Here is a 21,796-nt window from a genome sequence, read left to right as displayed (position 1 = left end):
ACCAGAAATACAACCCTCTGCAGCATAATGGGTGGTTTTTGTCTTTTGTTTTAGGTTAACAGGCTCTCCTGGATACGTTTGATTCATGGAACCTAGTATGAGGAGAACCTTCCCTTACCACAGTGAAAAGACATTTCAGTGATGCAGTCAAGTGTGTGCTGTAATTAATTCAGTCATCTAACAAGTACATTTGTCATCCTGATGTGACTGGTGACCTTGACTGGGAACGGAGAGCCTCCTGTTAAGGTCTCTTCAGTCCAGGGGGCTCCTGGCTGTCCGATTCCATCAAGTCATATCAGATTGTGCACTTCAGACTTGTTATGAGGATCAATCTCACGTTAAGTGTCTTACCACAATGAAGTGTTTAAAAATTAAGTAGGCACACTGTTTGATTTTTTGAAAAGTCAGTTCAGACCATTTGTGTCTCTTTAATCCACACTAGGGGTTCTTTAATATCCAGAAGGATTGAGAAGGTGGATCTGAGCCCACTTTCTGGAAGAAATGGTAACAATTTACTTGGGTAATCTTCACGAATCAGGCATATAACTCACCAGAGGACTCTCTTCCCAAAGAGCCCTCTGAGACCTTCCCACACCCAGAAGTCTCGCTCCACCTCTGCGACCTCAAACAGCCACGTTTCCCTCCCTGCCCCTTCCTCCCTGCTCTCAGCCTTGCCCCTGGCTCTCCAGACCACAGTCGCCCTGTCCTTTGATAGCGTGGAATTTCCATCTAGCAGCTCCCGTGTAGACTTACTGCCATTTTTAAGTAGACTACATTGCTCAGCGTTCTTGCCCATCGGGGGCGGCTCCCCCTCTCCTCTCACTGCCCCAGCCCCTGCAAAATCTCTGGCCCTGCTGCCTTCTGGGCACACCCTCCCTTCCAGTCAGTGTCAGGCTCACTTAGCGGCTATTCTGACCAGCATCCCCTTCCCACTCTTCAGTAGGCGTGCTTGTGTGTCTTCTCATGCTCCATTCCTTTGCTTTCTCTTTTCCTCTGTGCACCTGCAAGCTATTATTCACAATACAGCTCCAGCATCCCCTCCTTTAGGAAGCTTTGTCTGTAAGTGCCTTCCATCCTCTCCTAGCTGAGAACCAGCAGTGTGAGTGCTTGTTTTAACGTCTTTCCCAGCATGTCGCCTTCTGTCTCTGTCATTGGCTGAGTTCCTTTGGGGCAGGGGCCAGTGTAGCGTCTTGCCTTCAATAAATGGTGACGGAGGGGGGGGCACGTGGGTGGCTCAGTCGGTTAAGCGTCCGACTTCGGCTCAGGTCATGATCTCGCGGTCCATGAGTTCGAGCCCCACGTCAGGCTCTGTCTGTGCTGACAGCTCAGAGCCTGGAGCCTGTTTCAGAATCTGTGTCTGCCTCTCTCTTAACCTTCCCCTGTTCATGCTCTGTCTCTCTCTGTCTCAAAAATAAATAAACATTAAAAAATAAAATAAATAAAATAAATAGTGATGGAGGATTTAATTGACTAGTTAATTAATTAATAGTTTACGGGGCGCCTGGGTGGCTCAGTCGGTTAAGCATCCGACTTCAGCTAAGGTCACGATCTCACGGTCCGTGAGTTTGAGCCCCGCGTTGGGCTCTGGGCTGATGGCTCAGAGCCTGGAGCCTGCTTCCGATTCTGTGTCTCCCTCTCTCTCTGCCCCTCCCCCGTTCATGCTCTGTCTCTCTCTGTCTCAAAAATAAAATAAACGTTAAAAAAAATTTAAAAAAAAATTAATAGTTTACAAGTAGCATACCTTGGGTGCAAAGATCACTTTAAAATAATCCACATGCTGGGTTATTTTCCAATGACGACTAGGCTAATCTATGATCAGCAAAAAGTCATTAGACTAGGTCACAAATTCCTTTTTCGTCTACTGGCTTGCTGTAGGAGATATTGGTGCCTCCATTTTACCAGTTTCATCTTAAATTTCTTGTCTAGAAAAAAATGGCATGACCTAGTAACACTAGATAAATTAATGAAATAACAGGGACATTGTGGGGAAACCAAGGAATCAAAGAGTCATTCTTTGGCACATAAATATCTGTTCAACCAAGTAAGAATTTAATGTTCAAAATTTACTGATAATAATTAGCATCATCATTTCTTTTATAAACCTATATAAAGAAATTTAACTAAAAGTATTTTACATTTCTGCTTCAGATTTTATGCCCCAGAACGGATGTATTCTTACAAGCTTTTAGGTCCCCCATTCCACTTTAGTATAGAGTCTGGGGAAATGCATTTCTTCACATTTGAAGTGTACCTACTTGTAAGATGTCTTCAGAGTTTCCTTGTAGGCAAACAATTGCAGGCAACATCCTGGGGAGTCTTATCTTGTATTTATCACATGCTTCATTTTATGAAGAGAGGAGCTGCGACGTCTGATTGATCTAAATGTCAGTGCAAATCCAAGAAAAGGAAGGCCTGCAGGAGAAGACACAGACAGGGATCAAAATGTGGGGGGAATGTAATAAAATATTAGAGCAGCTGACTTGTCCCAGCTCAAACACAGAATCAAAGCTGTGTATGTGTTTGTGTGGAGGGCAGTGTGTGTGTGTGTGTGTGTGTGTGTGTGTGTGTGTGTGTGTATGTGTGTGTGTGTGTGTGTGTAGTTCCAAAGTCTAATTAGGGACCGTACATGAAGGAACAAGGATACGAGCAAGAAAACTATAGCTTAAGTTATAGGAAAAAACTTTGCTCTAGATCGGTCATGTTTTTCAGATGCCCGGGCTTGTTGGTATTTTCCCCTTGTGCTATTGGCACAAAATGTTCTTGTGACATCCCATGGTACTTCAGTCAACTCTAAAAGCTTTGTTTCAGCATGTTTTATGGATATCAATATGTTTCCAATCTCTGCCAGGTTTTTTAAGGCACATTAGGCATGAAATTGACTAAATCATTCAAACCAGAGGCCACAGACTACATCTATGGACCGAGCAAGGCTCCAGAGACTTACTGGACTGTGTTGTGAAGTTTTCAGATTTCCAAAATCTCCAACTTAAGCCCAAAGTTATCATAGTTTGTATAATCTTCTTCGGTTGTAAAGTATGGTTGGAAAATGATAGGGGACCCTGTGTGAATCCTATGGATCTTGGGATCCTGATGAAATGTGTGTTGTCATATGTGGGTTTGGACAGGGTATAACTTAAGCAGAGGGTAAAGCCATCACGGGCAGTGCACTTTGCTGACTCGAGCCCAACAGAACAGTGAAGAGCCATCACCACCTGGTTGTCCCGTAAGGGCTCTGCTATTCTCCACAGCCCTAGCAGGGACACATTGCCCAAGGATGTCTGCCCTTCTTTCCCTGGCCAGATTGAACTAAAGTCTTCCCCTGTGATCTAGGCCTTTGAACTATGATCTAGTCCCCTGCTGCTTGAATATTCCAGATTTTTACCTGGAAAGATCCATGGCCTCTGACAGTCTCTTGTAGTTCTAGAACTAAGCCATCCCCAGTTCTGTTGATTCAGACTCCTTAATATTTGTCAGGGTTGTCTGTGACCCTTTCACCATTCTGGCGCACTGTGTGGAAATCTCGGTGCAGAGGCATCTCCTGGAAAGCTTGTGAAGATTCGGATTCTGATCCTGAGAGTCTGTGGGGAGGACTCCCCATCTCTAACAGGCTTCCAGGCAAGGCTGATGTCGCTGGCCCACACACTGCACCCAGAGTCATGAGGTTCTAGATTTCAGCTGCAGTCACCTAACTGGTCTGTCCACACTCCCTCTGGAGGCCACACTCCCTTCTCCACATGGTGACAAGGACTTTCTTTTTTTAAGTTAGAAGAGGGAGATTATTTAATTTTACCAAGATGCAGCATGGCACGGAGAAAAATAATTCTTAGTCATAAACCAAGTATGCACCATTGAAAAACCACATGCTTTAAAAAATAATGGCTTCTTCAAAAATAAAGAAATACTGACAAAAGGGGGGGCACCTGGGTAGCTCAGTTGGTTAAGTGTCCGACTTCGGCTCAGGTCATGATCTCGTGGTTTGTGAGTTCGAGCCCCACACTGGGCTTGTGTTGACAGCTCGGAGCCTGGAGCCTGCTTCGAACTCTGTGTCTCCCTCTCTCTCTGCACCTCCCCCCATCTCAAAAATGAATAAACATTAAAAAAATAATGGCTTCTGGGGGCTCCTGAGTGGCTCAGTCGGTTAAGCATCAACTCTCAATTTTGGCTCAGGTCATGATCTTACAGGTTTGTGAGATCGAGCCCCGAATCGGGCTCTGTGCTTGGGATTTTCTCTCCCTCTCTCTGCCCCTCCCCCACTTGCTCTCTCTCAAAATAAATAAGCTTAAAAAATAAAATGAAAAATAAAAAATGATGACTTCTATCTCTATAAGAAAAAAAGTCACCGTGTTTAAAAAGTATAAGCTATTATGCGTTACTCTATCCATCCCACTTAGAGGATGAGTCACCTGTCACCAAGGCATTGCCAAAACCCAAGCTCATTTCATTACCAGTAGCACCGTGGTCCTCCAGCATTAGGGTGCTGGCTCTTCCTGCAAAGCTAACACATACTTAGGGATGACTGTTTTTTGTAAGACCTCACAGTTTGTGAGTTTGAGCCCCACATCGGGCTCTCTGCTGTCAACTGAAAACCTGGAACCTGCTTCAGATTCTGTGTCTCCCTCTCTCTCTCTGCCCCTCCTCTGTTTGTGCTCTGTCTCTGTCTTTCTCAAAAATAAAATAAACATTAAAAAAATTTTTTTAACTTTTTGTTTTGAGGGAAGTATAGATTCACATGTTGGTGTAGGAAATAAAACAGAAAAGTCCCATGTATCTTTTACCCAGTTTTCCCCAGCGGGAACATGTGATATCACAAGCAGGATATGAATGGCAACACAGATTTCTTTCACCACAAGGACCCCTCCTCTTATAGACATGCCCACTTCTGGGCACCATCTAGATCCTTCTTTAAAAAGCAGCAGGTATTTTAAAAACACAAATCTGAGCAAGTTCCTCCTTGTTTAAAACCTGTCAGTGGCTTCTTATTGCCCTTAAAATGGAATCAAAATCCTTCTTAACAAGCTCCTCGGCTGGCCATCCTCTGCCTCCCAATTTCCGGTACTTTTCCAGTTTCCTCTGTACTAGATTTCTGCTCAGTCACAGAACCTTTCACTATGGCCACTCCTTCCACAAGGAAGCCCCGAGACTTCTCCACACACTTTTCCAAGCTCCTCTTGTCCTTAAGAGCTCAGCTGAATGGCCATTCCTCAAGGAATCCTGCCACAACCTGCCAGACCAGGTCGAGTTTCTACATTCTAGAAGCATCCACACAGCCATGATCACAACTGCAGTTTGAACTGCAATTGTTCAACAGTTTGGTGCAAGTCTGTCTTCCCCACGAGATTGTTAAGTTTCATGAGGCAGGAACAGTGTCATTGCTATCTGTGCATGTCCCTGGACCCCGAGTGTTGTGTGGCACACAGCAACACCACAGAGATGATGACGACAATGACGATGGTTCACAGGAGCCCAACACTCTTATAGATGTTAACAACTGCACCTCCCATGAGGGAGGCACTTCTTATCCTCATTTCACAGATGAACAAAGTGAGGCTCAGCAAGAAGTAATTTGCCCAAGGTGACACCACTAGCTTGTTCACAGGCAGGCATCCAGAGCTGGAGCCCACATGCTTCAGCAGGACAGCCTTCGGCCCCGATGGCTGACCTTTGTGCACTTGGCCACCATGCTGGATGAATGGTGAAGGGAAATATTTTCTGAGCTGGATCTGATTAACCACTTGCATGGAAGTCACAAGTGGACAAAGATTACAAGGAGCATTTTATTCTGGTGGACCTGATTCTCAGTGGTTTCCTTATTAGTTTTATTTTTTTAATAGCTTACGTGTTAGACATGAATTACAAAGTCTAGATGATTTGCAAGTATAAAATATAAGGCATTTTGTAAATGTGATTTTATTTGTGAGTGGATGAGTGTATACTGAGTATAGCATTCATTATATGACAAGTATTGTGGGATTTAGGAATTGTTTTATGAAATAACACCAACATCCAGCAAAACACAGACACCCCTATTTAACCTCAAATCAACACTCAGTAATAAATGAATAGACTTCAGAGGAAAAAAGCAAGTGTATTTCTAATGGTAAAAACCATTCCCAGTGAAAATTAATTAAGTTAATAAGAGCTCCTCTCTCGCTTGGCACATTAGTACTTACTCCTAATTGTTATTTGATATTTTCGGTTTTGTATTTCTTTTGCAAATTGAGGCAAGCATTTGATGAATGACCGGGTTCTGCTACCCAACTTTTGGACTGTTTCCAAGCATGAAATTACAATTCCAGATAATCCTGTCACAAAGATCTGGGTTTCATTAGGAGGGAGGGGAGCTGGGAGATGGCCCAGTCTGGCCTCCCCCAAACCAAACATCCCTGGCTTTCTCTAATTCTACAAACGATTTAAATTTTTTAGTAATCCTAAAAATTGATGTGCTTTTTCCATGAGAGGAAGTGTGGCCACATTTTCCAGAAGGGGCGGCCATATTCCCTCATGCTCTCATCCCCAGCCCCTCACCCTGGCCACCACCCACATAACATCTGTAGTTCTTCAACTAAAAGCACAAATTATTGTAAAAGTTAATTGAGCTTACAAAGAAATGCTTGTGTAGAAAACTTTCTCGGCTTCAGGGAAAACAATCTGATTTGAGTGGCCATTCAGCAGAGAAGAAATTAGTTCACTGGAAGGCACTCCTACAGCCCCCTTCTGCGGCCACCATTCCCCGCCCCGCCCGCCCCCCCCTTCTCAAGATTTGACAACTTGCCAGAATAAACAGCTTAAGGATGAGTTCGGTTAAGGCATAAAGCACATCCTTACAGTTTTTTACTTCTCTGGTTACTGGCCTCAATAACCAGAGAGTCAGCTGGAAAAGCAAAAACAAACAAACAAACAAAAAAACACAAAAAAGTGGTTTAGATTACAGATTACTGAGTTATTGAAATATGTCCAGTATACGGGGCCTAGGCCTCCAGCCATTTCAAAGGCCGTCGGATGCCACCCTCACGCAGCACTGGCCTTGCAGGGACATGCAGAGCCCCGGGTTGCCAAGAATGACTTTATCTTCATCAACATGTTCTGTCAGATTGAATGGGACAGCCAGAGAAGCCAGGGCTGGCACGAGAACAAATAGAAAGGTTTCCGATCTCCTGGAGTGAATTGTTGAGCCAGGATTTGGTCCTTAGATCACAGGGGTAAGGAGCTTTCATTCTTAGTGCTTTTCGCAGCCCGGTGACTTGGCCGCAGGTTCCTTTCACCACAGAGCATCCTGGTGGACTTCTTATCGCTTCACCTAATAGCACCTGCATTTTGAGAGACACTTTTGGCCCAAAGCAGCATATGTGCCTCCTGGAGATTAGTCTTTAATTGTCCCTGCAGGGAAAAAAATCAAATAGTTTCTTACTAAGAGGTAAGGAAGTCCACTCTAGTATTCTTTGGCCTGGACTTTTTTTTAATCGTGGTGGAACAGTTCACCTTAGTCATTGTATTTAAATGTGAAGGCTGTTTAAGAAAGCTTAGGGAAGAAGAGAATCACAAAATGTTTTCTGTTAGCAAGATAAAAACGTAAGAGAAAAGTGGACGGTAGAAATTTCTTCAAAGGAAGATATGAAATACGTTTTGTAAGTCACCTGGATGAGTTGTTTTTATGTATTCTGTTGGATAATAATAATGGAGCAAGGATGGCAATGATATGTTTTCTTATTATTCTAACAGACTCATGTTTGGGGAAGACATTGATTGCGCTGGTTAATCTCAGATGTATTCAGTCAGAAGATGGGCTTTCAACCCATCAGAATTCTATATCTGCAGTCACTAGCCAGTCTAATTATCTTAGGCTACTGGGATATGATAGAAACGAACATGTAAGAGAGACCCAAGCAAGGAAAAATACTTCCTCGTCCAAGTTGGAGAGGAATTTACCGTCAGCCCTACTATTAATAGATGCAGCAGAGAGATTCCATTTTCATTGCTCAACTGCCTTATTAGTTATTAAACTTAAAAGAAGTGAATCAAGTCTGAGAACTCACATGTGACGTTAATGCAGAAATTTGAGTAATTCAGCAGTATTTATTCGTCTTTCATTCCTTGCTGAATTTCTCAGTATAATGAACCAAATGGGAGCCAAGGGAGACAGAATGTTTGCTGTTGTTCTCAGATGACACATTATTCTTTAAGAGAGACAAAATGTGCTGTGAAACAACAGAATGCTCTCACCGCCCAAGTATGAGCAAGTGCAAGTCCGTAAGAGTCAGCCACAGGACTGAGGACCTGGGAAGAGAAGCTAGCTGGATGGGGTAGTCTTTCGGGAGGATGTCGCTGTGAAGGGAGGCCACACAGGGTGAGAGCAGTGAGAAGCAATCATTCATTGTCTTCCCATATCTGCAGGGCTGTAAGGTAGAGGAGAAATAAATTGCAACTGTGTTAAGCCAGAAATTATCAGGGGCCCAGCTTCAGATCACTGTAGGGAATGATTATGTGATAGAGTTAGAAATACAAGTATATTGCTTCACAAACTCGTAGCAGGATTGAAATTCAGGACAGACTAGCAGGACTTGATAAACATTTGCCATGAACATGGAAGACCAGGATTCTCAGGTGGGGAGGTGTAGAGTTGGACATTCACTTCTAGAAGTAAACGATGCCTAGCGTAGAACTGCAACACCGCCTACACAAACACACGTCAGTGGCGATTCCCAGCCCCTGCGCTTCCCTATCAGTTTTTAGTACCTTGTTATCTTCAATTCCTCTATTTAGCTATGAAATAGGAAGATCTTAACCCTAAGAAAATTCTTTTTTTTATATATGAAATTTATTGTCAAATTGGTTTCCATACAACACCCAGTCTCATCAAAACAGGTTCCCTCCTCAATGCCCATCACCCACCCTCCCCTCCCTCCCACCCCCCATCAACCCTCAGTTTGTTCTCAGTTTTTAAGAGTCTCTTATGTTTTGGCTCCCTCCCTCTCTAACCTTTTTTTTTTTTCCTTCCCCTCCCCCATGGTCTTCTGTTAAGTTTCTCAGGATCCACATGGGAGTGGAAACATACAGTATCTGTCTTTCTCTGTGTGACTTATTTCACTTAGCATAACACTCTCCAGTTCCATCCATGTTGCTACAAAAAGCCATATTTCATTCTTTCTCATTGCAACGTAGTATTCCATTGTGTATATAAACCACAATTTCTTTATTCATTCATCAGTTGATGGACATTTAGGTTCTTTCCATAATTTGGCTATTGTTGAGAGTGCTGCTATAAACATTGGGGTACAAGTGCCCCTCTGCATCAGCACTCCTGTATCCCTTGGGTAAAACCCTAAGAAAATTCTTTAGGAGTTTGGCCTTGGAGGAGAATGATTCTTTTTAACCACATGTACCTTCTAGAAAGTATACGGAAAAGGGAAATCTAATCGTATACTTCCTGACCTCCTCGTAGGCTTTCCTCTAATACAGACGTTGGTGAAGCACAGCCCATGGTTCAAATCCAGCTACTGGCTGTTTTTGTAAACAAAGCTTATTGGCACAGAATGCCACACGCCTGCTCATTTGCTTAAATGAATTCCAGCTACTGGCTGTTTTTGCCTGCCAACAGCAGAGCTGAGAGGTTGAGACGGACACTTTATGATCTGCAAACCTGAAAATATTTACTCTCTGGCTATTCTCAGAAAATGTTTGCCAGTCCCTGCTTTGGAAACCATAAAGGGTGTTTCAGGTTCTCTCTTTTCTAGACTTAGACCTGCTATTTCCTCCTTTTTTCAGGCAGGTGATGCATCTAATAGCAAATGGTTGCATAGGAGAATGGCTAATGTTGATTGACAGCTCTCTTCATGGAGGGGAGAATATGGTCTAGAAACAATAGTATATGAGCGAAAATGAAAATTCTCCTGTGGCAGAAACTTGGCTTGGGCTTCTCCTGACTTAACTTAGTGTCAGTGATTTTCAGGTCTGTTTTCATCTTTGTCCATGAACCCGGGAAGTGGGCTTGGGCACACGGAGCTAGCTAGGGAAAGAGGCTTTGGACCTCCCCCACTGGGACCAGGTCTGTCCTCCTAAATCTGCTCTCTGCACTGCTATATCCTCTTCTCATTTGAAAGTGAAACTTAAAAGGAATATTTAGATTAAGTAGGAGTAAATGAAAAAAATGCCCATTTTAAAGCAAGCATTAAATAAAAACATGTGCATGCACACAGCACAAAAATCCAACTACTCTTACGAAACCACCACAAAGGGTCAGACGAGGCTTTTTCTAAGTGAAAAATAACAGTAGAGAATGTTCTGAGCAGCAAGTTGGGAGTTCTCTTAAGGGAATTCTAAAAGGCATGTAATAGGTGTGGCTTCCTCAGCTTTAAGTGCCCAGCACGGACTCCCTGGGCAGGTATGGGTCCAGACACCTTCCTTTCACGCCATGGGCTTGTCTCTGGACCTAGGCAGACTGGGTAGCTCAGTGGCGAGAGCTCACATCTGCTGGCCAGGCCACACACAGCTTGCGAGCAGAAGGCAGAAGGGTCCACCACTGAGAGCGCTCGGAGGAAGGAAGCGATTCATTCTACTCGGGTCCAGTCTAGATGTAATTCAGATTCAAGCCATAGTCCTATTTGTTAAGGGTCTGCCACATGTCAGGTGCTTTGCCCAGGGGTTCTGCAGTCTCATTGAATCCTCCTGAGTCACATGTCCCTGTTTCATAGATGAAGAAAAAGAGACCAAACGTGATCAAGAAGTTGCCTCTGTAATGGTGGAACCAGAGTTCTAATCCAGACCTTGTGACTCCAGGGTCACTGATCATTGACAGATGCCAGTGAAAGTTTCCTTATTGTTCTGTAGCCGGAATGGCTAGGGGATGGTTTTCCACGTTTTCCTTTTTTAAATTTCTTTCTTTCTTTCTTTCTTTCTTTCTTTCTTTCTTTCTTTCTTTCTTTCCTTAACTTTGCTTTATTTTCTTTTTTTACATTTATTTATTTATTTATTTATTTATTTATTTATTTATTTATTTTACTTTTCAAATCCTTTATGGCATAAAAGTGAAATATTGGTTCATACAGTTCTGCTGAGGTCCTGGTATGTTTCAGTATCTTGAAAAAAAAGGCAAGCGGGAGACTCTCCTCATTAGTGAAATCAAGCCACTAATCTTTGTAAGCAGATTATTTTTCTTCCGTTCCCTGCTTCTCATTTGTTCCCAGCAGCAAAAGGGAGGAGATGATGACACAGAGAACAATTCCACCCCAAAGTAGCACAGTGCTAGCTCAGACGGAGAAGCAGCTTGGAAACCTCAGTTGTGTCCGCTTTGTACCCCCCACCCCAACGAGCTCCCTGTACTCTGACCCCATCTCCCAAATCCATCTGTCTCCCAAGAACCCCCTATAAAATGGTTCTGCTTCCTTTTGCCTCCAACATCTATGCTTCCTTTCCCCCTGCTCCTTTGGGCACTGATTGTTCTATGTCGATGCTCAGGGCGGATTCCAGATCCACCCTTGCTCCTGGAGGTTCCCGGGTAGAAGTGCCCTTTGATCTCCATGCACTTCATTTCCAGGCTTGCCTGTGGTTCTGCAAGAGCCACCTTTGGGATCGCAGGCTAGCTAAGGAGCTAGTCACACCTTCCCATGGCAGGTGCTGCCTAGGGGAGGGGACGGAGGAGAGCTGGGACTGTTTTAAGGAGGAAACGTGGGCGTAATGGCCTTTTCCTGGTGTCTTAGTGATTGCTCCCTTGTTTCAATTTTTATTGTCATTTACTTTGTTTTTTGTTTTTTTGTGTTTTTTTGTAGGGGTGGTGGTGGCTATTTCTGTGTTGTATTTTTTTTCTAGTGCTTATTGGTAAACCAACTTAAATGTATGTGTATTTATTTTTTTTAAACTTCTCAAATTATGTTTTTAAGTTTTTATTTATTTTGAGAGAGAGGGAGAGCACGAGCAGAGAGGTGGCAAAGAGAGAGAGGGAGAGAGAGAATCCCAAGCAGGCCTCCGCATTGTCAGTGTGGGGCTCGAATTCACAAACTGTGAGATCACGACCTGAGCTGAAATCAAGGGTCAGGCGCTCAACCGACTGAGCCACCTAGGCACTCCAAATGTGTGTGTATTTAGAGACAGACTTAAAAACAATTGTGCATTGCAGACTGATTTTTTAAAAACATGGATAATAATAGAGGAAAAAGTTTAAAAGAACATTTAAGCCATCTTGAGGTAGGGGTAGACATGAATTGCCTCATAGAGTTGCAGAGAAACTCTTGCAAAAAAGATCTGTGTCCCCTGTTTTGGATTGGAAACCTTTTATTTCTTGCAAATTACGAATCTTTTTCAGAATTTTGTTCAGTAAGAATGGATGGAGACATGACGCTTACAGATGACTATAAACAAACTCAGGAAGGGTCACTTGTACCCCCAAATTAGAATACGGGCAATGACCCCGAGGAGGACAATGCAGAAAAACAGATAGGAATGGAAGAAACCCGATTTTCTAGGTGTGGTATGTTGTGGGACTGTGTATGGTAGTCACCAGGCTCATCACCTGGCACCTGTGAGCAACTTTTTCTTTTACTCCGAATGTAAGTAAAAGAGTATCATGTTTCCATTTGCTTGGTAGTAAAGGATACTGGAATCCCTTCCCCAGATGACTCCAGATTGGCGATTTCTCTGCTTTTTGACTTGTGTTCCTTTAGTATGTCTCTACCTCGAGTATCTTTGGGATATCCTGTGATTATTTCATGTGTCATCTCCCCAAAGAGCGAATATATTCCCTCAGGGTGGTGAGTACTTCTGAGCCATTCTTGGCCACTGTGCTTATACTATTTTATGAAACATGCTTTAGTTCACTAAGTGAATGAACAAAAGAACACCCAGGCCCTCGTGGCCCAGGTGAAGATCACAGAGCACTGGGGACTGAACCCTTACTGAGAGGCTGTAGCAACACCTAAGGGTGAGGACTCTACCTTGCCATGATGCTTCTCAGCCATGCATGGCATTCAGATGAATTCTGGAGGGACAACTCAACCAGCCACTAAATAGCCCAATGTGAGGAATGTTACTCACCCTTTGTCATTAGGGGGTGAGTCATGCGGACCTGGGCAGAATATAAAACAGAAGGTATGTGAGTCGGGTGAGGACTGTGCCCAGAGGAGTGAAATCTTGTCAGCCCGGCTTCACTTCACCTCCCTGTCACCTTGCTGAGAAGGACATAGATTGTGAGGCTGTATCTACGGAGAGAAAAGCTGCACCCTGAGATGTGACACTAGACTCTACTATGAGAAGCTGTTGAAGGTGTAGTAAGTCGCCAACCAAGCACACCGAGGGCTCTGGCATGCTCTCACCCAGCCTTCGCCTTTCAGACTGTGTTCTGCTTACCAGTTCTCTACTGAACAGAGTCCAGCTAAGTCAGAATTGAAAGGCGGTGCTAAAACGAGGGCAGTCTTGAGGTAGACTTTCTCACAGGTTTGAAACTCAGTTTTCAAGCAGTGTCCTTGACACCAACCCCATCTTGGAATTTTCTATTTTCCACTTTCTTCCACCAGCCCTTCTCTGGGCTTACCGTCGGTGGCAATCATTTGTGTAACCTTTACCGCCCATCCCACCCCCTACTGCCCCATCCCTTCAAGTCCCCTCATCGTCTGTGTGGCAGACAACGAGTTAGATGGGCAAGCCCATCCTTTCAGTGGGTTCTTCTATGGTTGGTAATGGCTTTGCCACAGCTCTTCCTCATCCAGGAAACAGGCAGGTTTTAGGGCAGCCTTCATGAGAATGAGCTTTAAAAACTGAAGGACTGTGCAGATGTCACACGCTAATGTTATTCTTGACTCTGCACTGCCCTGCACTGGTAGGTCTGAGAAGGCAACAGAACTCTGAAGAAATAGGTCAGAAGTATGAAATTGCAGTGGAGGCAAAGGATATAAGCAAGCAGCAGCTTGGCCACCAGACTTTTGGAAGGGAAGTGGTATTAGTCACTTCAGAAGTATTCTTATATGTGAAGAGAGAGCCCCTGAATATGAGTCAGCAATAATCCCCAGCTAGGAGATTAGAAAAACAGAGCTCGGGCCAGAGAGGAGGAACTTACTCATGATATCTCTAGAAAGGAAAAACCAGACACACTAAATTCACTATTGTTTATATTTTCACATGGAGAGGTTTTAAACCAAATCCAGTGCTCTTTTCTTCAGGGTGCCCTGCTCAGCATCCAGCATTCAGTGAAGGTATATGTTAGCCACCTACAACCCTAGTTCTATATAACCTGATGTAGATGCTGATAGAGAATCTGATACACGTAATTCCTCCATCCGTGGATTTGTGTTCAGTACGTGTCACCATGTTTAAAATACAGAGACACTGGCCACCAAGACAGAGTGCTGCCAGACACATAGTAGGTGTTCAAAAGAGATTTATTGGATTGAATGAATAAAAGATGGATGAGTATTGCCTTATGAAATCATTTTTAATCCAAATCAGTTTCTCATAGTCCAACAATGTAGGTCAAATTCATCTCTGACTAGCCATTCAACTACCTATTAAAAAATGGAACGGATTGCCAAGCCCTGTGGTTTAAGATACTTAGTTTCCATTGTTAGGGCCAACCTTTGGATAGTATCCTGTAACAATGAGAAGTGATGACTTTTATTTCAGGATTTTACCTTAGGATTTTATTTTATTTTTGAAGTAGGCTTCACGCCCAGTGAGGAGCCCAACGCAGGCCTTGAACTCATGACGCTGAGAACAAGAACTGAGCTCAGATCAAGAGTCAGATGCTTAACCGACTGAGCCACCCAGGCGCCCCTATTCCAGAATTTTAAAGCATCCCAGATTTCAACTCCTCAATTCTGCTGAGTCTATTTAAAAAAAAATTTTTTTTTAAGGCCCTGGGGGAAAAATAGTTTGTTGGTATCATTGAAAACATAGGCAGAAATAGATTGCAAAGGTTTGGTTGCTGTGGATACTGCTAGGGTGAAGCTTCAGTGTCAGACATAATTTATGTTTTGAGAGAGTTGTGATTTATGAAGTACTTCTGGGTCTGTGATCTCATTACTGCTCACCCTACCCTGTCAACTATGCTGAGTTGGTCCCATTTAACCAGTCAGGACACTGAGACCCAGAGAGTTAACTGGCGGGAGACCATCCCATAAGGATACTATCGTCATCGTCACTCTGATAGATGTTTGATGTCACTGGAAGCATATTCCACGGTCTGTCATAGAACTGGACTTCCTGAGGTTCGGACACATTAGTTAATTCCCAGGAGACTGAACACACTATACAAAGGTATCCCAACTCCACATATTGTTTAAAGATCATAAACGTGGCTTGGGATTATGTTAATGGCTAGGAGGAGGGTCATGGGAATGGAAAACAACCAGTTTTGGTGTTCTCTTCCCTAACTCAAAAATAAAAGAGATGTTATTTTAAAATCCTCTGCTTGATAACTTAATTGGAGTGACTGTAGTTTGCCGTTGTATTGGATATGCCAGAGCTTGGTAGATCATCCAATATTCAGGAGGACTTTTTGACTATTACATATGCATTTCCAGATTGCAACATAGATTCAAATTCAGCTTGATGACTATCTTTGGATGCCTGCAAGCTGAGAACTGCTGGTTAGTTAAAAATCAAATATGACGAACTACTGATAAAATATAAAGTTTTGGAAAATAAGGAAAAATCTTCATAATAAATTAGAGACTTTTCCCCTTCTACAAAACCTACAAAACCTTTGGTTAAACCCCCAATGAAAATTTATTTATTTATTTATTTATTTATACATTTATTTCTTGTTGAGAGACAGGCGAACGGGGGAAGGGCACATAGAGGGAGACACAGAATCGAAAACAGGCTCCAGGCTCCAAGCTGTCAACACAGAGCCTGATTCGGGGCTCAAACTCACGAACCATGAGATCATGACCTGAGCCGAAGTCAGATGCTCAACCAACCGAGCCACCCGGGCGCCCCACCTCCAATGAAAATTTAAATGCTACTTTGTATTTACTTTTATTGTTTTCCCAATTATTTTATTATGGCTCAACCATAGATTTTCTGTATTCCCATTACAAGCTGTTGTGTGAGTTAAATCAGTTTCATAGGGTAGTGTGGTACTGTAATCACAATTTATAATATTTTTCCATGGGAGAAATTTACCCTATGCTCCCCAAAACCAATGTAAAAAATAAATTTATAGATCAGGGAAAAAATGAAATTTGAGAAGCCCATCACTGTTTGGAACAGAACTATCTCTGCGTAATGCATGGTGTTTTCCAAGGGCTCCAGTATGCAGCTATTCAGAACAATGAGGTGAATAATCTACAGCTTACTCTCTCTTCTAGCATTTTCTCTGTCTAGCACTTCACCATTCATCAATTATTTCTAATTTTTAAAACACTTTTATAAAGCTGTTTAACATGGATAATGCAAAACTTTGAGGATCTTCGTAGCTGTACTCAATCATTGCTCCTCTAAAAATGTATTTTATTAAAATGTCTTTCTTTTGGCTTTATTCAACATGGATTTTTGCAAATTTTCCCCTTGGTATTTTTTTTAGTATAAAGGAATGTATGATCACTACAGAAAACTTGAAAAAATATAAGGAAGAAATAAAACACTCAGAATCCCACTGTTCATAAAAGACCATCATTAACAACTTGGTGTGTTTTCTGGGCATTTTTAGCATAGTTGAGATGTACATATGTACACGTTTTAAAATTACCACCACAATACAGTTTCAGTAAGGCAAAAGAAATGAGCAGTTCTGATATGATAAAACCTCTGGCAAGTTCTCTGATGATCTTTTTCTTCTGTATTTTTTTTAAATTTTTTTTTTAACATTTACTTATTTTTGGAGAGACAGAGTCAGAGCTTGAGCGGGGGAGGGACAGAGAGAGAGGGAGACACAGAATCCGAAGCAGGCTCCAGGCTCCAAGCTGTCAGCACAGAGCCTGACACGGGGCTCGAACCCACGAACCACGAGATCATGACCCGAACCGAAGTTGGGCGCTTAACCGACCAAGCCACCTAGACGCCCCTTTTTCTTCTGTATTTTAAAATCCAGTGTATAAATGTCATCTTATTTGGGATTTCCTTAAACCTCTTCAGCATGAAAGTGGAAAAAAGTCCTTTGGCTTTTAAGGCTTAATCAAATATGTTACTTAGACTAGAAAGATTTTGCGGTGACCAACTAGAAGGTTGTGAGGACAAACCCTCTCGTAAGACATCCTGCCTCCACCTCCTCTATCAGACATTTGGAAACAATAAAGGCAAAGAGACCCATGTCGAGTCATGTAAGACTTTCACGGTCACATCTCTGTCATCCATGATCACACAGCCACCCGTTGCTTTCCCACCGAAAATAAACATGCAGGCACACACGTGCACGTCTCGCAGTAGTCAGGGCAACGAGATACCCATATATCTATACAAAGTCCACCTCTCTTCACCATCTAGATAAATGAATAAATATATATATTTGCAGAAACAATAATTTTAAGTGGTGATAAGTTTACTAAGAAGTAAAGAAAGCAGGGTGACGTGATAGAATGTAATGGTAGATACTTAAGCTGATCTGGTTCTAGGATAGGCTTTTCTGAAAGGATGGCCATTGAGTTGGAATACCAATGATAAAAGGGAGGCCAAGATGCACACATCTGGAGGGCAATGGAAGAACATTCCGGGCAGATGGGACAGCCCTGAAGTGGGCCAGAACTGGGCCAGCTGGAGAGAACTAGGGGAGTGAGCAGTGAGAGGCTGAGAGAAGGCGGGCTGATGAGAAAGGAGCTTGTACTGTGTTCCAATTACACTGGGAAGCTTTTGGTTCGAGCCAAGGAATAGTGTGATGTGATTTCTGCTTCAAAACAAGGTGTTCTGTGGAAAATGGGGCACGGATGAAAGCAGAGATAATTTAGGAGGCCAAGGGGAGAGATTTACAAAAGCCCAACTGCTTTGGCAAACATTAATATGTAGTTGAGAAAACAACGAATTAAGACAATTATAAATTTTCTTAGGCAATTTCAGAAGTGTCTAAGTGGGTTTGGGAAAATCTGGAGAAACTTGTTTTAATGTTGTGTCTTAATCAGCAGGACATATTTGCCCAGGCTTGTGGGGAAAGAGAGGTGTCCACCCCCATAATGACACGGGAAAGCCACAGGCCCTAACCCATAAAGTCAGGGGGATCCAAGACTTCAAGCAGGCGTATTGTTTTTATTTTCAGTTAAGATAAACTGGGGGGTTCTTAAGAAAAAGAACGACCAGACTGTGGATCAGCCTTAGATGCCCAAGGGTAATACACAGATAACTTCCCATAAAACACTTGTCTCGGGGCGCCTGGCTGGCTCTGTCGGTTAAGTGTCCATTCGGCTCAGGTCATGATCTCACATTTCATGAGTTCGAGCCCTGTGTTGGGCTCTGTGCCGACAGCTCAAAGCCTGGAGACTGCTTCGGATTCCGTGTCTCCCTCTCTCTCTGCCCCTCCCCCACTCGCTGGTGCTCTCTCTCTCTCTCTCTCTCTCTCTGTCTCAAAAATAAACATTAAGAAAATTTTTTTAAATAGTAGACTATGAAATAAGCCTTACACAAAAGGGCAAGACTGTGTAATTCCATTAATATGAAATTTTACAATAGGCAGGACTGTTCTTAGTGAAAACAAATCACCGTGTGGTTTATGGTATACAGGGGCCAGGATTGCCTGGGAAGAGGCATGAGGGGCCCCGTATGGATGATGTTCTATGCGGCGGTAGGAATGCAGGTTACGTGGGTGTGTGCATTTGTTGAAACTCTCAAATGCTATACTTACGGTTGATTACCTCACAGTTTGTGGATGTTGCACAGTTGTGGATGATGTCAACAACAACAACAGCAGTGGTATGCCAGGGTGAAATGTACTGACATTTATACCTTACTTTAAAATGCATCAAAAAAAAAAGTAAGATGGATAGATATGTGACAAAATGAACACAAGGCTAATCTAAGGATATTCACACTATATCTTTCTTTCAGCTTGTCTGCCCGTTTATGAATCTTCATAATAACACTGGAGGATGAAAAGCCAAGTGCTTTGTAGGGCCTGTGTCCCGGGGACTGCTGCTCTTGATTCAGTAGAACTTGTCTTCAGATTTGTAAGAGGTAGAGCAAATCAATAGCATTTTGTATGGAGCTGGATACACTTTTAATTGTCTTGGCTTCAAATGTATAGCCCTAAAGTGATACCAAACAGACACAGAGAGACAGAGTGCGAGCAGGGGAGGTGCAGAGAGAGCGAGGGAGACACAGAATCCGAAGCAGGTTCCAGGCTCTGAGCTGTCAGCACAGAGCCTGATGTGGGGCTTGAACGCACAAACCACGAGATCATGACCTGAGCCAAAGTCGGATGCTTAACTGACAGAGCCACCCAGGCGCCCCTCAATGTGTATTTTAATGAAATCATTAAACGCGTTCCTTTTCTTTCCCTTCCTTTTCTGATACATATTCTACAGGCAGAGTAATCTAATGCCCAATATTTGAGTCAGGTTATCTGCAGATACAAATATTCCCAGTTCAGGCAATACCTTCGGGCAAGTTTATGTCCACAGAGGTCCACTAACATCTGTGCGGTTGCATCTTGTATCACAGTCACAGTTCTCAGTAGTTAACTTTAACAAAAGAAAGCTGAAGGCTTTTGTGTTCATTCAGCCTTTGAAACAGTTCTGAAGGTCAGTATTAGTTTCACCACGTTTGCTACTTGAGGAAAGCCTGCCGCAGAGAGCTTAGAGAAGTCATCCAGGGTCACATCTTGAGGAAGTGGCTAAACAAAAACTTTCTCCTGGATGAATTTAAAAGCCCTTGCTCTTGGCAGTTTTGTCTTAAATCTGCCTGCTTTGCGATTTAAAACATAATAATTTTACTAATTCAGTGGTCTCGCATTTAAATCTTTCCATTGCTTTATAGTCATAATGTGAGACATTTGGTATAAATAGAGAGCAAAGATTAGGCTTTGTTGAATCAGGAAACCTGGTCAAATCATTCTGATTGTCACTCTGGATTTCACTTGGACACTGTCATCCCCTTTGGGGCACATGGCAGGAGAAAGCCCCTGAAGAAACACCTTTGTAATGATTTCTCTTGATCCTTTAGTAATTAATCCTGGAATAGAATTCAAGACGGACTTGTCTTACGCTGAATCACGCAGCGTATCAGCTGCCTTCTTGTTCTCAAGAATACACGTGACAGGCAACTGAACATTTAGGGCTTTTTGCGTTTTTTTTGTTGTTGTTGTTGTTTTGCCATCATTTAAAAAAAAAACATTTTGCATGAAGCTTTTTTGAAGCATATTTATTTCTTTACACAAGTTGTCTAGTTGCTTCCCAAAATGTTTTATGAATAAAGGTTCATATCAATATTGTGCAATGCTGCTATTGCTTCCAAATATAGCAGCATCTGGTTTTCTGAATATAGAAGTAGTTCATGCTAATTGTAAACAATGACGGATGATGGTAGAGATTCATCAAACAAATATTTTAGGAGCTCATTTGGCACTTTTTTTGAATGACTGAATGAAAGCACAAATACAGCATTTTTGAAATTATTTTTGCTATGATGTAACAGGCTAAACTTAAAGGGCATGTTTTCTTTTTTTACTGACAAAAGTTACTTTGTCATTGATTTAGTAATGAAAAGTCCGGGGAGCCCCCTGAGAGAAATTTACAAGCTGAAATCCTTTATCATTTAAAATGAGAGCAATCGTTACTGTTTTTCATTTCTCTGTGAACTGAAGAAACTCTTCTGAAACGCACTCCAACCCTGAGTTCTAGGTTGCTGTTCACCTGGCTGGGATGAAGGCGTGACCAATACTGAGCTACTTCAAGGATAGCCAGTCAGTTAGGATGAAATTTAGGGACCGTAGTCTCCCAGCAGGGAAAGCAGCTTTTGTTTACCCGTGTGTCGACTGAAAGGTCATGGGTTATTGTCACAACCCCATACCTACATTGGTGGTGGCATCTTTAAGGACCTTGGAATTGGGAAAGCAGTCTGGCCCCATCTATGTGGTTAGTCTGGCCCCAACTGTGTACAGCTGTCCCAAAGTGAGGTTGCAATCAGAGCGGCCCATACTCCTGAGTGAAAGCAGCCCCGAGATGTTGGGTCCATCCAGTGTTATAGTTGGAAGAAATATGGAATCATTCTGCCCCTGGAGCCAGTAGATAGGGGTTTAGTCTTGTCGACTGTCGAAGTTCCCATGCGAGCATTCTCTCTACCACCAGGTTTGAATGAGACCACAGAAGAGCAGAGGAGGGAAATCCCCACGGAGTTGCAGAGGATGTGGCGATTGCTTCATTTTTAATGTTGGTGTAAATGCGTTGGGTTGAGAATGTGGTGTCTCAACATGTGCTCACGGCCGCGGCACCAAAATGTGAGGGCAGACGGTCAGATGGTGCCCTTCGGAGCAGTTCCCATGGGGAGGGAACAAAGACGTCTATAAAATGGAAATGTAAATTTAGAAAGAGTTTCCGAGGAAAGTACCTGCATATTGACTTTGGCCTTGGTTTCGCGTTCAGCCACCTGGTTACGGATTGCAGCCATGCCTTCGCACATGTAGAAGAACCTGGCTAGTTCTGAATCTAACCTCCAAAGCCAGAGGCCATATTTCTTCACTCTTATGATAATTTTGGTTCAAAGTATAGTCGCTTAACAAGCTCCCTGCTTCAAAAGCCCCAAACCTCTTTGTTTTGTTATGCTTGCTCAAACATGCCTTTCAAAGAGCTATGACTATTATAATCTCCTTTGCTTTTAAATATAGACTGTCAAGTGTATTTCCATAGTCTAACTTTGTCCCCCATTTTACTTCTTGTATTAAGTTAAAACATGA

General features: G+C 42.8%; 1 protein-coding gene across 2 annotated transcripts in view; it reads left to right on the top strand.

The window, feature by feature from the left end:
• Positions 1 to 21,796, top strand: part of EGFR (epidermal growth factor receptor) — a 209,828-nt gene that overhangs the window by 120,765 nt on the left and 67,267 nt on the right. The window lies entirely within an intron of this gene.

This window comes from Acinonyx jubatus, chromosome A2 (assembly GCF_027475565.1).
Source record: "Acinonyx jubatus isolate Ajub_Pintada_27869175 chromosome A2, VMU_Ajub_asm_v1.0, whole genome shotgun sequence".
Lineage (NCBI taxonomy): Eukaryota > Metazoa > Chordata > Mammalia > Carnivora > Felidae > Acinonyx > Acinonyx jubatus.
This window is presented reverse-complemented; position numbering and strand designations above follow the sequence as displayed.